The following is an 11,671-nucleotide window of genomic DNA, read 5'->3' as shown; positions in this document are numbered from 1 at the left end:
CAAAATCTCCTTAAGCTGATAAGCAACTTCAGCAAAGTCTCAGGATACAAAATCAATGTGCAAAAATCACAAGCATTCTTATACACCAATAACAGACAAACAGAGAGCCAAATCATGAGTGAACTCCCATTCACAATTGCTTCAAAGAGAATAAAATGTCTAGGGATCTATTCTTGTATTTCTAACAATCTGAGTAGTCACCCTTCAGAACCCAGCCTAGTTTTGGCTGCCAGTCTAACTTGCCATTTACCTCGTGATGTGAAAGCCTCTCCGCATTTCCTATTCTTATGATTCTCAGGTGGTTCTTTCAAGTAATGTCCTCTCACCTGAAATTAGTTGGAGATGGACGTCTCCTCATGGTAGTTACATAATATGTTCATTTTGTGATAATTTTCATTGAGTTGTGCACTTGGGATTTGGGTATTTTATTGTATCTGTGTTAAACTTAAATTAAAAAAAATGTCCTTTCTTTTTATTTTTAAGGCCTTTCTGCCTTGGGGCAGGTCTTTCTTAGAAAGAAGCTCTTTGAATCACACAATGCTTGCCATTTCTCTCCTCAGCTTCAGTCTATGCATATTCTGAACTAATATATTTCTTGTGTTTCTCCCTTCCTGATTACGCTCTTAATTCTCCCATTCCTAGCACAGGGCAGATCATATAGGTCCTTAAAAAGTCTTTGGTTGATTCCTAAGGCCTTGAGAGTTTTGCTTGTGGGCCTTAAAGTTAAAAGCTGTAGGTCAGTCCTTCTCAGTTTAATGGGACTGCAAATCATTTGGACATCTTTTGAAACTGAAAATACTGATTTAGTAGCTCTGGGGTGAGCCTGGAATTCTGCATTTCTAATGGACTGTCAGGTGGTGTAGCTGCTGCTGTTCAAGCGACTGCACTCGGAGGAGCAGGGTGATAGAGAACAGTAGTTAGTGCTTATATAGCGAATGCTACCATGACTTGTGCATGTGAACTGTATAAAGTGGCGCTGGTTAAAGGAACTAGACTTGGAATTATATTCTTTTAATTTAGACGTTTTTGATTGTGTTTTGCTTGATAGAAATCTGCTATATTCTCTATTTTGTTTGGCCAGTAGTGCAACATTAAAAAAAACCTTTGAAAAAAATTGGTAATTTATACACACCCACCCACACACACACACACACACACAGAGAAAAGTGCACAGATAATAATATTTAATAATTGCCCCAGGAACCCCCCATTCACTGAGAAAAGACTTCTACTCTGATTTTTATCATCATAGATTAGGGTTGAAAAACATGGCTTGTAATGATATTGATTTCTTTTTTAATTGTTGAGATTTGCTTTATGGTCTAATGCATGGTCAAGTTTTATAATACTTCACCTTGGGCTTAAGAAGAATATATGTTCTCTGACTGTCAGATGAAGCATTCAGTAACTGTCCATTAAATTGAGATTAATTATACTGTTTAAATTTTCAGTGTTTTTACTAAAATTTTGTTTGCCTATGCAATCAGTTATTAAGTATGTTAAAATCATTCTTTTGATGGTAGGTTTATCTGTTATTCCCTGTAGTTCTGTTAATTTTTTCTTCATAGGTTTCAGATTATTTTATTCTGGCCATATAGATTTAACATTTGTTTATATCTTCTTGGAGATTTGAACTTTGAACCTTTTATCATTATTACTCACCACCTTTATCCTTAATAATGCTTTTCGTCTTAAAGCCTTTTTCATCTAAAACTAACATAGGTACCCTGGCTTTATTTTGGTTAGTATCTGCTTGCTGCATCTTTATAAATATTTTACTTTCAACATTTGTGTCCTTATGTTTTAGATGTTTCTCTTACAAACAGCATTTAGTTGTTTTTTTTTTAATTCTTTTTTTTTTTAGAAATCCATCTCATAGTCTCTTAAATAGCAAATTTAGACCATTTACATGTATTGTTATTACTACTATATTTGAATTATTTTTAACCATTTTACTTTGTACTTTCTCGGTATTTTTCCTATGATTTTTTCCCCTTCATTTATTTCCTTTTTCAAAGTTGAACTTTTTTGTTATATTCCTTCTCCCACTGTTCCTCACCACCCTACCCCATCCCTACCCCTTTGAACACAACAAACTGGTTTGGAAATTTAGTCTATTTCTACTGTTTTTAATAATTGCCCTTGCACTTTTACTTCAATCTTACTTAACAAATTCTACACTTATTCATTATATTTTGTTTAACTAACTAAATTTAATATGTTAACCTCTCCTCCGAACAATACTTTGACTTTGAGCACCCAGCTCCTGGCTCGTAGACTATTATTGTTTAGTATTTAACTTTTGTTATTTTTAAAGCTCTCCTACATTAGACATTAAAATTATATTGACAGTGGAGTTACCCACATATTTACAAGAATTCCACATTCCGTGAAAAGACATAAATAGGCACTGTGCTTTCTTTTTTGCGGTAGTTAGGATGAAAGGTAAGATAGTTTGAGTGCTGAGATGGGCCTCATTTTCTTTTGTTATAAGATTGTATTGTTTATGAGTACGCCCCCAAATAATTTGAGATAAATAAAATGTGTGTTAGTTTTGTCCACACTTTTTTGTTGAGCAGTCCTCTGAAAACAGAGTAGATCCTGTTTATGAGCCTCAATGTTAGCAAATCAGATAACTGACTGTCAAAGATGTAACACCAGATACAGGAGGAACCTGCCTAACCCAACTTGTGATATTAATCTGTCCTCCTTCTGTCTTTGCCTCTGCTCTCAATTACTTTTCTGGTGTAAGACAAACCTGGATTCTGATTCCGGCTTTGTAAGTTCTTGTGAGTGTGACTCTGGGCAAGTTCTTTAATTTTTTGAGCCTCTAATTCCTCATCTGCATAATAGAGTTACCTTACTTTAAAGGAGTTGTTTTGAAGCTTAAATAATGGGTGTAAATGAAATAATAAATGTTCAGCATAGTGCCTGACAAAGAGTGGGTGCTCAGTAACCGATGGTGTCTAATTCCATGACCTTTTCTTTTTCCTAGATAATTTTACAGAATTTATATTCTAGGTTTGCCCTGCCATAATCTCTGTACCTCTTTATTTCTTTTAAAAAATTATAGTGAACTGTAATATACATGTAGACAAGTGAGGAAGAAAAATGTATAATGTAATATATAATTATAAAATGAATACCATGTAGCCACCACCTTGGTTAAGAAACAGAACACTTCCAGCATCGCTGAACCCACCCCCACCCTATACTCTTTCATAACACAAACTCACTTCTTCCCCATCAGTGGAACCACCATGCTGACCTTTGTGCTAATTATTTTGTTGCTTTTCTTTACAGTTTTACCGTCCATTATGCATTAATAAACAATATAATTTAGTTGTGTTTGTTGTTGAAGCTTTTATAAGTAGAATCACAGATATTTTCGGTTTGCTTCTTTCATTCCATATTTTGCTTGTGAGATTCATAATATTTTTGTAGCTTCTCTTTATTAATTTTCTTTGCTGTATGGGATTCCATCTTATGGATATCTTGTTTCTTGTAAGTATGAAATAAAAATATAACTGGAGGTTACAGTGAACTGAGATCCCGCCATTGCACTCCAGCCTGGGCAGCAAGAGTGAGGGCAAAACTCTGTCTCAAAAAAAACAAAAAGCTAACACTAATTGAATAGGTTCTATGTGGTAGGTCCTGTTATAGAAAGACTTTCTCATGTATTACATAATCAAATGCTTATATAATATTATAATGTAAGTGCCTTTATCATTCCTATTTTACATATGAGGAAACAGAGCCACATAGAGAAGAAATAATGGGTCCAGGGGTTGGAACAGACTGTTTAATCTGGATACTGACTCTAGAACCCACAATTTTCATTAATCTAATTCATAGTCTCAAGTTTTCCCACGAGTTACATGATTTTATCATTTAACTCTAGGTGGTTCTTAAAGGATTAAATGGATATTCAGGCTCTTCTGTAAAATCTAGCCTTTTTGTTTTAATTTCAGTAGTAAGAACACCTTCCTTCATGTCATCACTTTGCACTTGCAATTACCATGGCTCTTCGTACTTTTGCTCTTGGAGTCTTTTCAAAATATTGCCACCAAAATTATTGCCCTGGTTTTACCATTCAGACTTGATTCTAATTGGCATAGTTTTACTGTTCATAGCCTCTTCCTAGGCATTCATTTCCTAATTCAAGCACTCTGCTTCTTTGTTGATTACTAATTTCTCTTTAAGCTTTTCTTCTTCGTTCATTTTCTCTTCCCCATTCATAGTCATTTCTGTGCTTGTAAATCTCTCTCTCTCTGATTGTATACATTTTTTGATGCCATTGACCTGTCCTGTGAAAGTCTTCTTCCTTCCAAAATCTTATAAGGATAGATCCCTAGAGAAGAGTTTAAAAAGAATGAGGAATGACAACTTTTGAGTACTTAGTTTGATATGTTTTAAGTCTGAATTTTATTGATTCAGCAGATTCCACAAATATATATAGAATTATTTGCCAACTATGCATTTTATGTAGCTGATTTATTTTTTTAAGCCGTACCTCCTCCCCTGCCCCCAAAAAGTGAGATAAGTACTATTGTCACCATTTGCAGGTAGAGGAACCAGTATTTAAGGAAATTAAACAGCTTGGCCATGTTCAAAGAGGTTATGTGTAGCAAAGCTGGGCTTCCAACTTAGGTCTTCTGACTCTCAGCCCAGTGCTTTCTCTTTGATCGCAGCAACCTCTCTGAAATTAATAGGAAGGAGAATTAGTCATTTGTTTGTTCCTTCTTTAATTTTGTTCTTTCCTTTTTTAAAACCAACGAACATTCATTGAGCATTTACCTTATGCCAGCCATAGCACTGAACTCTGGAAATTACAAATCAGATAACATTTGGGTCTTCCCTGGACAAGCTCATGGTTGAGGAGATGTGTAAACCAGTGCAATCTTGCATGCCCAGTGCTATTATTGGAGGTGTGGCTAGCTGTTCAGTAAGCATTCTAGAGATTGGAGATGTTTCTTAGGGAAAGAGTTGGCCACATACACTTGCTAGACTTAGTTTTCCCATATTAAAAATAGTTTTAAAAATATTTCCTAGCATTTACCTTTCTGTTTGTGAATGTGCAGTGGCCTCTGAGAGCCACCACTGTTTCTCTGTCCTCTGGCTTGCCGCCTGCTTTTGTCAATACTTCCCAACTGCTTTCAAACCAAGAGCACCTATAGAAAACCCCTTAAAAATGACTCCTATTCCTGGCTTCTCTGTCCAGGTATCTGCTGTTCTTTCCTCCTAAGAACATTCACCTACAAAGCCATCTTCTCTGTCAATCCAAATTGTGTTCCCATTAAAGTCTGAATTGATATGTTTCTAGGCAACTTTTCTCTTTGGATGCATTTGACTGAATCCTAATAATTATTTATTTCCCTCAGACCTATACTTTTCACCATTATAGATCAGAATTTTCTTATTGCCACTTAATGTTCAAATGTTGCCTTTAGGCCAGTGTTGCAACTATTTAATATGACTCTTCTAACCTGTAATGGCTTATATTAGACAACATGTATTTATTGTAATATTTTAAAATCACTTACACCCTATGTTAATTTTTTTAGAGCAGTTTTAGGTTCATAACAAATTAAAAGGAAGTTACAGAAGAGTTCCCAAACAGCTCCCGTTCCCACATATACCCCCCTGTTATCAATATCTCCCGCTGGAGTGGTGCATTTGTTACAATCGATGAACGTGCATCAACACGTCATAATCACCCAAAGTCCGTAGTCTATATTAGGGCTCACTCTTGGTGGTTGTATATCCTATGGGTTTGGGTAATTTAATAATGACTTGTATCCACCATTATAGTATCATACAGACTAATTTCATTGCCCTAATAATCCTATGTGCTCTTCCTGTTTATTCCTTCCCTCCGCTCTGACCCCTGGCAACCACTAATCTTTTTATTGTCTCCATCGTTTTGCCTTTTCCAGAATGTCACATAGTTGGAATCATAAAGAATTTGCCCTTTTCAGATTGGTTTCTTTAACTTAGTATTATGCATTTAAGGTTCCTCCATGTCTTTTCATGGCTTGATAGTTCATTTCGTTTTAGTGCTAAATAATATTCCATTGTCTGGATATACCACAGTTTTATCTTCCATTCTTCTATGGAAGGTCATCTTGGTTGCTTCCAAATTATGGCAACTATGAATAAAGCTGCTAGGATATGCCACTGTTTTATTTTCCATTCCTCTACGGAAGGACATCTTAGTTACTTCCAGGTTACGGCAATGATGAATAAAGCTGCTATAAACATCTATATGTAGGTTTTTGGGTGGACATAAGTTTTCAGCTTCTTTGGGCAAATACCAAGGGGTGTGATTGCTGGATGGTATGGTAAGAGTATGTTTAGTTTCGTAAGAAATTGCCAAACTGTCTCCTAGAGTGGCTGTACCATTTTATATTCTCACCAGCAACGAATAAGAGGTCCTGTTGCCAGCATTTGGTCTTGCCAGTGTTCCAGATTTTGGCCATTCTAATAAATGTGTAGTGATATTTTATGTTTGTTTTAATTTGCATTTCTCTGGTGTCTGACGTGGAGCATCTTTTCATGTGTATATTTGCCATCTGTATATCATCTTTGGTGATGTGTCTGTAAAAGTGGCCCCTTTTTTTTAAGTCAGCTTATTTGTTTTCTTATTGTTGAGTTTTAAGAGTTCTTTGTATATTTTGTCTAACAATCCTTTATCAGATATGTGTTTTACAAATGTTTTCTCCCAGTCTGTGGCCTGTCTTCTCATTGTTTGTATTATCTTTCATAGAGTAGCAGTTTTTAATCCAGTGTATATCCATTATTTTTTCCATGGGTCTTGTCTTTGGCGTTATATCTAAAACATCACTGCTGTCTAGATTTTTTTGCTATGTTATCTTCTAGGAGTTTTTAAATTTTGTGTTCCTGCAATGTTTCATAAACAATTTCAAGTACTCCTGATCCAGATTTGAGCTCTCTTCTGCCATGTGCTGTCAGTGTGACCTTGGGCACGGTGCTCATTCACCTGGATTCTCAGCCTTTCCATCAGAGATGTGAGGGTGGCACCTACCTCGTGCATGAAATGTTGTGGGTGAAAATGCTGATACGCAATGCACCTGTGAGGCTTTGATTTCTTTTGCCCCCCTCTGCCTAGAATGTTTTCTGTTCACAGTAATGAGGAAATAGATGCCTGTGCTGCACTTTTAGCTTTTGAGGGCATTGCATCCACCCCTCTCTGTCTCCACTGCCACTCCTCCCATGGTTTGACCAACACTATTTCTCATCAGAATACTGCAGCAACCTCACAAATGTCTTTCTATTCTCATCTCACTGTCCTCCAATCTGTCCTGGAAACTGCCACAAAGTAATCTTTTTAAAACAAAAATAGGATCCTGCTTTCTAGGCAGAAGCCAAACTTGTTAACTTGGTTTACAAGACCCTTTGCAACCTGGCTGCTGCTCATCTCTCCTTTCCTTACTGCATTCAGCTGCTAACCCACGAAGCTGCCTGTGGCCTCTCAGCCTCCAGAGGATGGAGGACGGGGATGACAGCTCTCCTGCATGCATCGTTTCCCTCAATTCATCCGCTTCTTGCCCAGTCAGATAGTACTCACCTTTTAGGTTTTCATTAGGATGTTAATTTTCCTCCTGGAAACCTTAACTGATACTCTATAGTCTGGATCAGGCACCCTCTCTTCTGTCTAAGCCCCTGCCCCCAAATGCCCAAGCACCCTTCACTCTCCCATCGTAATAATGGTGACATGAAACTGAAATTGCCTGTGTGTGGCTGTCTGGGTTGTTTATTGAAATGTTCAAAGTGCCCATCCCAGGGTCTGGCACCTGGCTCTCCCTAAGCATCAATACCAATAAATGAATATGGGACTACCGGTGTCATAGACATAGATAGCTGATTTATTTACCACCAGTCATATATTTACATTGTGGTCATGGTGTCTACTAGGTTATAATTAACCTTCTTGTCTTTTATTTTCTTAACAGACAAAGATGTGAGCAGCGGAAGTTATAACCTTTCCTCTGCAACAACGGGCAGCTACTACAGTTGTGTCAGCCAGATCACCATAGGTGAGCACTAGTGTCATTTTGATTTTTTTAAAGAATATTATTGCCTGGAAAAGCTGGAGGTCGAGGGGGCGGCTGGGGAAGGAGAGGGAAGAAAATGTAAATGCATAGACATTTATTTTCAGAATCAGAGCAATTGCTTGTGGACTCACCTTTCTGGATCGCCCTCTTGTGGATTTTTACTGCTTTTGCATGGAATTAGATGGAGGAAATGTCCAGGGAGATAAGTCATCTCTTGTTCCTAGATCTTCATCATTTCATTTAACCCTTTCGTTTATGTAGCACCTGTACTATTATGCACTTGATAGTACAATCGAGTTGCTTTTTAAAGATTTATATTAATCTATTTTTAAAAGAAATTAGCGCAAATTGAAAATGCATGGTAAAGTCTACTCTTTGCTGTTTGGAGAACATGCTAAGCAAGTGTTAGAGTGATGCTGAAAATCAAAGTGAGACTTTCTCCTTGTTATGCTCACTCAACCTTAAACACCAGTTACTTTGGTCGCAAGTAGAAGAGTGAACTGCGCCATTTTTCTTTTGGATGAATCCTTCTCCTTTCCATTTCCTTTTAAAACTTTCTTGATTCTAGAATGTTGGGCAGTGACTTAGAGATCAGAAAAGAAAAATGAAGATAATAGTTACAGCTTATGCTTATTTTGCACTTATTGCCTGCCAGCTGCTCGTGACTCCCAGCATACATTATTTTACTTAATCAGAAGTCTATGAGCAAGTTACTATTATTTCTCCATTTTACAGATGAGGAAACTTGAGCTTTGCCACCCAGCTAGAAATTAATTACCCAAGATTTCATTCTAGGTCTGTTTGACACTAAAGCCCATACTCTTAAACACTATGCCATGGTTTCTTAAACTCCAGCAATGTGGATGCCTATACAAAGCACTAATGATGAACCTCTAAAATGGTTTTAAATTATTTTTATTATGAGGTTACTTAAGTATGTTCAAACATAGAACTATATATAGATACCTTGTATTCCAAATAGCCATTAAAATTGATTTTGCAAATCAGATTTAAAATTCTGTAACTCAAATAAAAATACAAATTTACCACACTAATTTAATATGATGTATGTTCTTATTTTGCTGAAGTGCAGTCACTGCTTGTAATGCAATGGGGTACTGGCTGCAGTGATGTTGGTTCTTTGAGTGTAGTACAGTTTTACTGCTAGGTACTTTGTGGTGACTCTGCATTGCTGCTGACTTTCTCAGTTCAACCGCCTGTGAAATATCTGTTAATGCTCACTGATGTGAGGTTATTGGATCTTTATTTGCCGTGAATGTACCTTGGCATATCCATCTTTCCCCTTTTCTCATTCATTGTACCAGTTGGTGCCAAACCTGATGGAAACACAAAAGTAAACCCAGGCATTAAAATTAACTGGCAGGACTTGGTCCAGAATATGCTTGTATTAATTTTTAAATGATTAACTTTTAAATGAAAAACAAAGACAGTTTAAGAATTCTTGTGAAGAGCTCACAAACCCTGGTTGGAAAACACTGAGTAACCTAAAATGCCATTCCCAGAGACATTAGTGAGACATTAAACATTGGTTAAGTAGTAGGAGGTCATTTAGGGTTCAAAGTAGGGGGATGACAAGACAAATGTATAGATGAGAGAAGATTATTCTGGTGGTAAACGGGATGGAGTTCATGTGGGAGAATCTGGTATTGTAACAGAGTTAGTGGCTGTGACTATGGTCTTGACATGAGACAGAAATCAACTAGGGAGGTGGGATGAAGAGGCGGGTCTTGGGGGAGAGGGATGGAATTGCTGGCAGAACTGGTCATTGGCTGGGTATGGGGATAGTAAGTGTTCCCTGAGATTTTACCTCAGGGTGCCCTCCTCAGGCCTTCGCTTGAGGAGCTGAGAAACTTTCCCCTGTAGCTCCTTGGTAGACTCCTCCTATCTCACTGGGCAGGGCTGTATCCCACAACCATCCTTGAGCCAATCACTGACAAGGGAGATGGCATTGTTTTTAGCCCTATCAGGCTCACCTGAGGCTTTGGACAGGGATGAGGAAGGGAAGGAGCCTTGTGTCCTGGGTCACAAGGCTGTGTGGGGTGGGACAGATTCCCAAATGAAGTCGTGGCTCTGTTGGGAGGCAGGAGGGGAATGATTCTGCATAGGCAATGGGCTATATCCACTGCTCACAGTCTGTCCAATGCGAAGCACTTTTGCAATATTTATAGTAAGAACAAAAATAATTTACAACTTTAGACTCAAAGTACTAGAGGGAGGACAGATGTATGGATCATCCAAGAGTTCTTTTCTAAAATCTCCTTTGTTTTCTTTCATTTCTTGTACTTCATTCCTTCTCTTACAAAACAGTCATCTCACACAGAAGTGTCACATTTGTGAGGGTGTTCCATTTAGGAAAATAGCATATGTGTGGATTTCCTAGTAATGTGGTTCCTAGACGAACCTATGTCTTGTCGAAAGCAGTGGGGTGAAAAAATCCAGAGAACAGAAGAAGGACTCCTAAAACTATTCTATTTATTCATGAGATACTTGATTAGCCCCTTATTTTCTAGGTAAATTCCCATTTTAGCCATCGTATGAGAGATTTAAGAACCACATAGTTAACATTATTTTTTCTCAAGACAGCTTACAATTTGGGGTGTTCTTTCCATCTCTTTCTTCACAGTTTTGGGTCCAGTGGGAATTGAGACCCCTGTTCCTGCTTCCCTCCCCAAGAGGGGACATGATGGTGGGTGAGGGAGGATGGGCAGGCTATCAGCGCTGCCCACGTGACATTCCTATTCTTTGCCCCTTGGGTATCAGCTGTTCCCTGGATGGTTGTCTCTTCAAAATACTGTGGTTTCATTGTTGCTTTTAAATTGAGACTCATCTATTTATATTTCATCATAATTATGCAGATCTTGTCATAGCTCATTTATATCAATAATGTGGATTAAAATATTTGCTAATGAATTCCATTTTCAGAGTAAATGATGTAGAAATTTCCTAAATAAAAAAAGACTTGTTAGCTGTGTGAACTATATTTTTTCAAAATTAAATATATGCTATAAATTAGCTATAATTTTATAAAATAAATGCTAAAATCTGAAATCTTAGAGAGTCCAAAGTTCCTTAGAGACTTTTTGTTTTTTTGGAAAAAGAACATATATTTATTTATTAAGTGTTTATGATGAATCAGATCTATATTGATATATTTAACCGCATATATTTAAGGTGCACAACATAATGTTTTGGTATACATAGTGAAATGATTACTGTAGTCAAGCAACTTGACATGACCATCATCTCACAGTTACCATTTTTAACGTGTGTGTGGTAAGAGCACCTAAAATCTACTGTTAGCAAATTTCCAGTTCACACAGTATGAAGTTATTAACTCTAGTTCTCATGCTGTATATGAGATCTCTAGACTTATTCACGTTACATAACTTAATTACAACTTGGTACTTTTTTACCTCTGTCTTCTGATCCTCCCTGCTCCTGGTAATCACCAGTCTACTCTTTGTTTATATATATATATAAATCTTGATATATATATGTATATATGTAATTTATAAAGTTTACATATAAAAATCTTTATAATTTACATTATAATTTAATTTAAATTAATCTTTACA

General features: G+C 36.9%; 1 protein-coding gene across 1 annotated transcript in view; it reads left to right on the top strand.

The window, feature by feature from the left end:
* ANO4 (anoctamin 4) overlaps positions 1-11,671 on the top strand; it is a 425,382-nt gene that overhangs the window by 10,132 nt on the left and 403,579 nt on the right. Inside the window, exon 2 of the mRNA XM_011966635.1 lies at positions 7,974-8,057. The gene's annotated coding sequence lies outside the window, so the exon portion shown is untranslated. The remainder of the gene's footprint in view (positions 1-7,973; positions 8,058-11,671) is intronic.

The sequence above is a fragment of the Mandrillus leucophaeus genome, unplaced genomic scaffold, assembly GCF_000951045.1.
Source record: "Mandrillus leucophaeus isolate KB7577 unplaced genomic scaffold, Mleu.le_1.0 Scaffold768, whole genome shotgun sequence".
Lineage (NCBI taxonomy): Eukaryota > Metazoa > Chordata > Mammalia > Primates > Cercopithecidae > Mandrillus > Mandrillus leucophaeus.
Note: the sequence above shows the minus strand (reverse complement) of the source record. Positions and strands in the feature narration are given on the sequence as shown.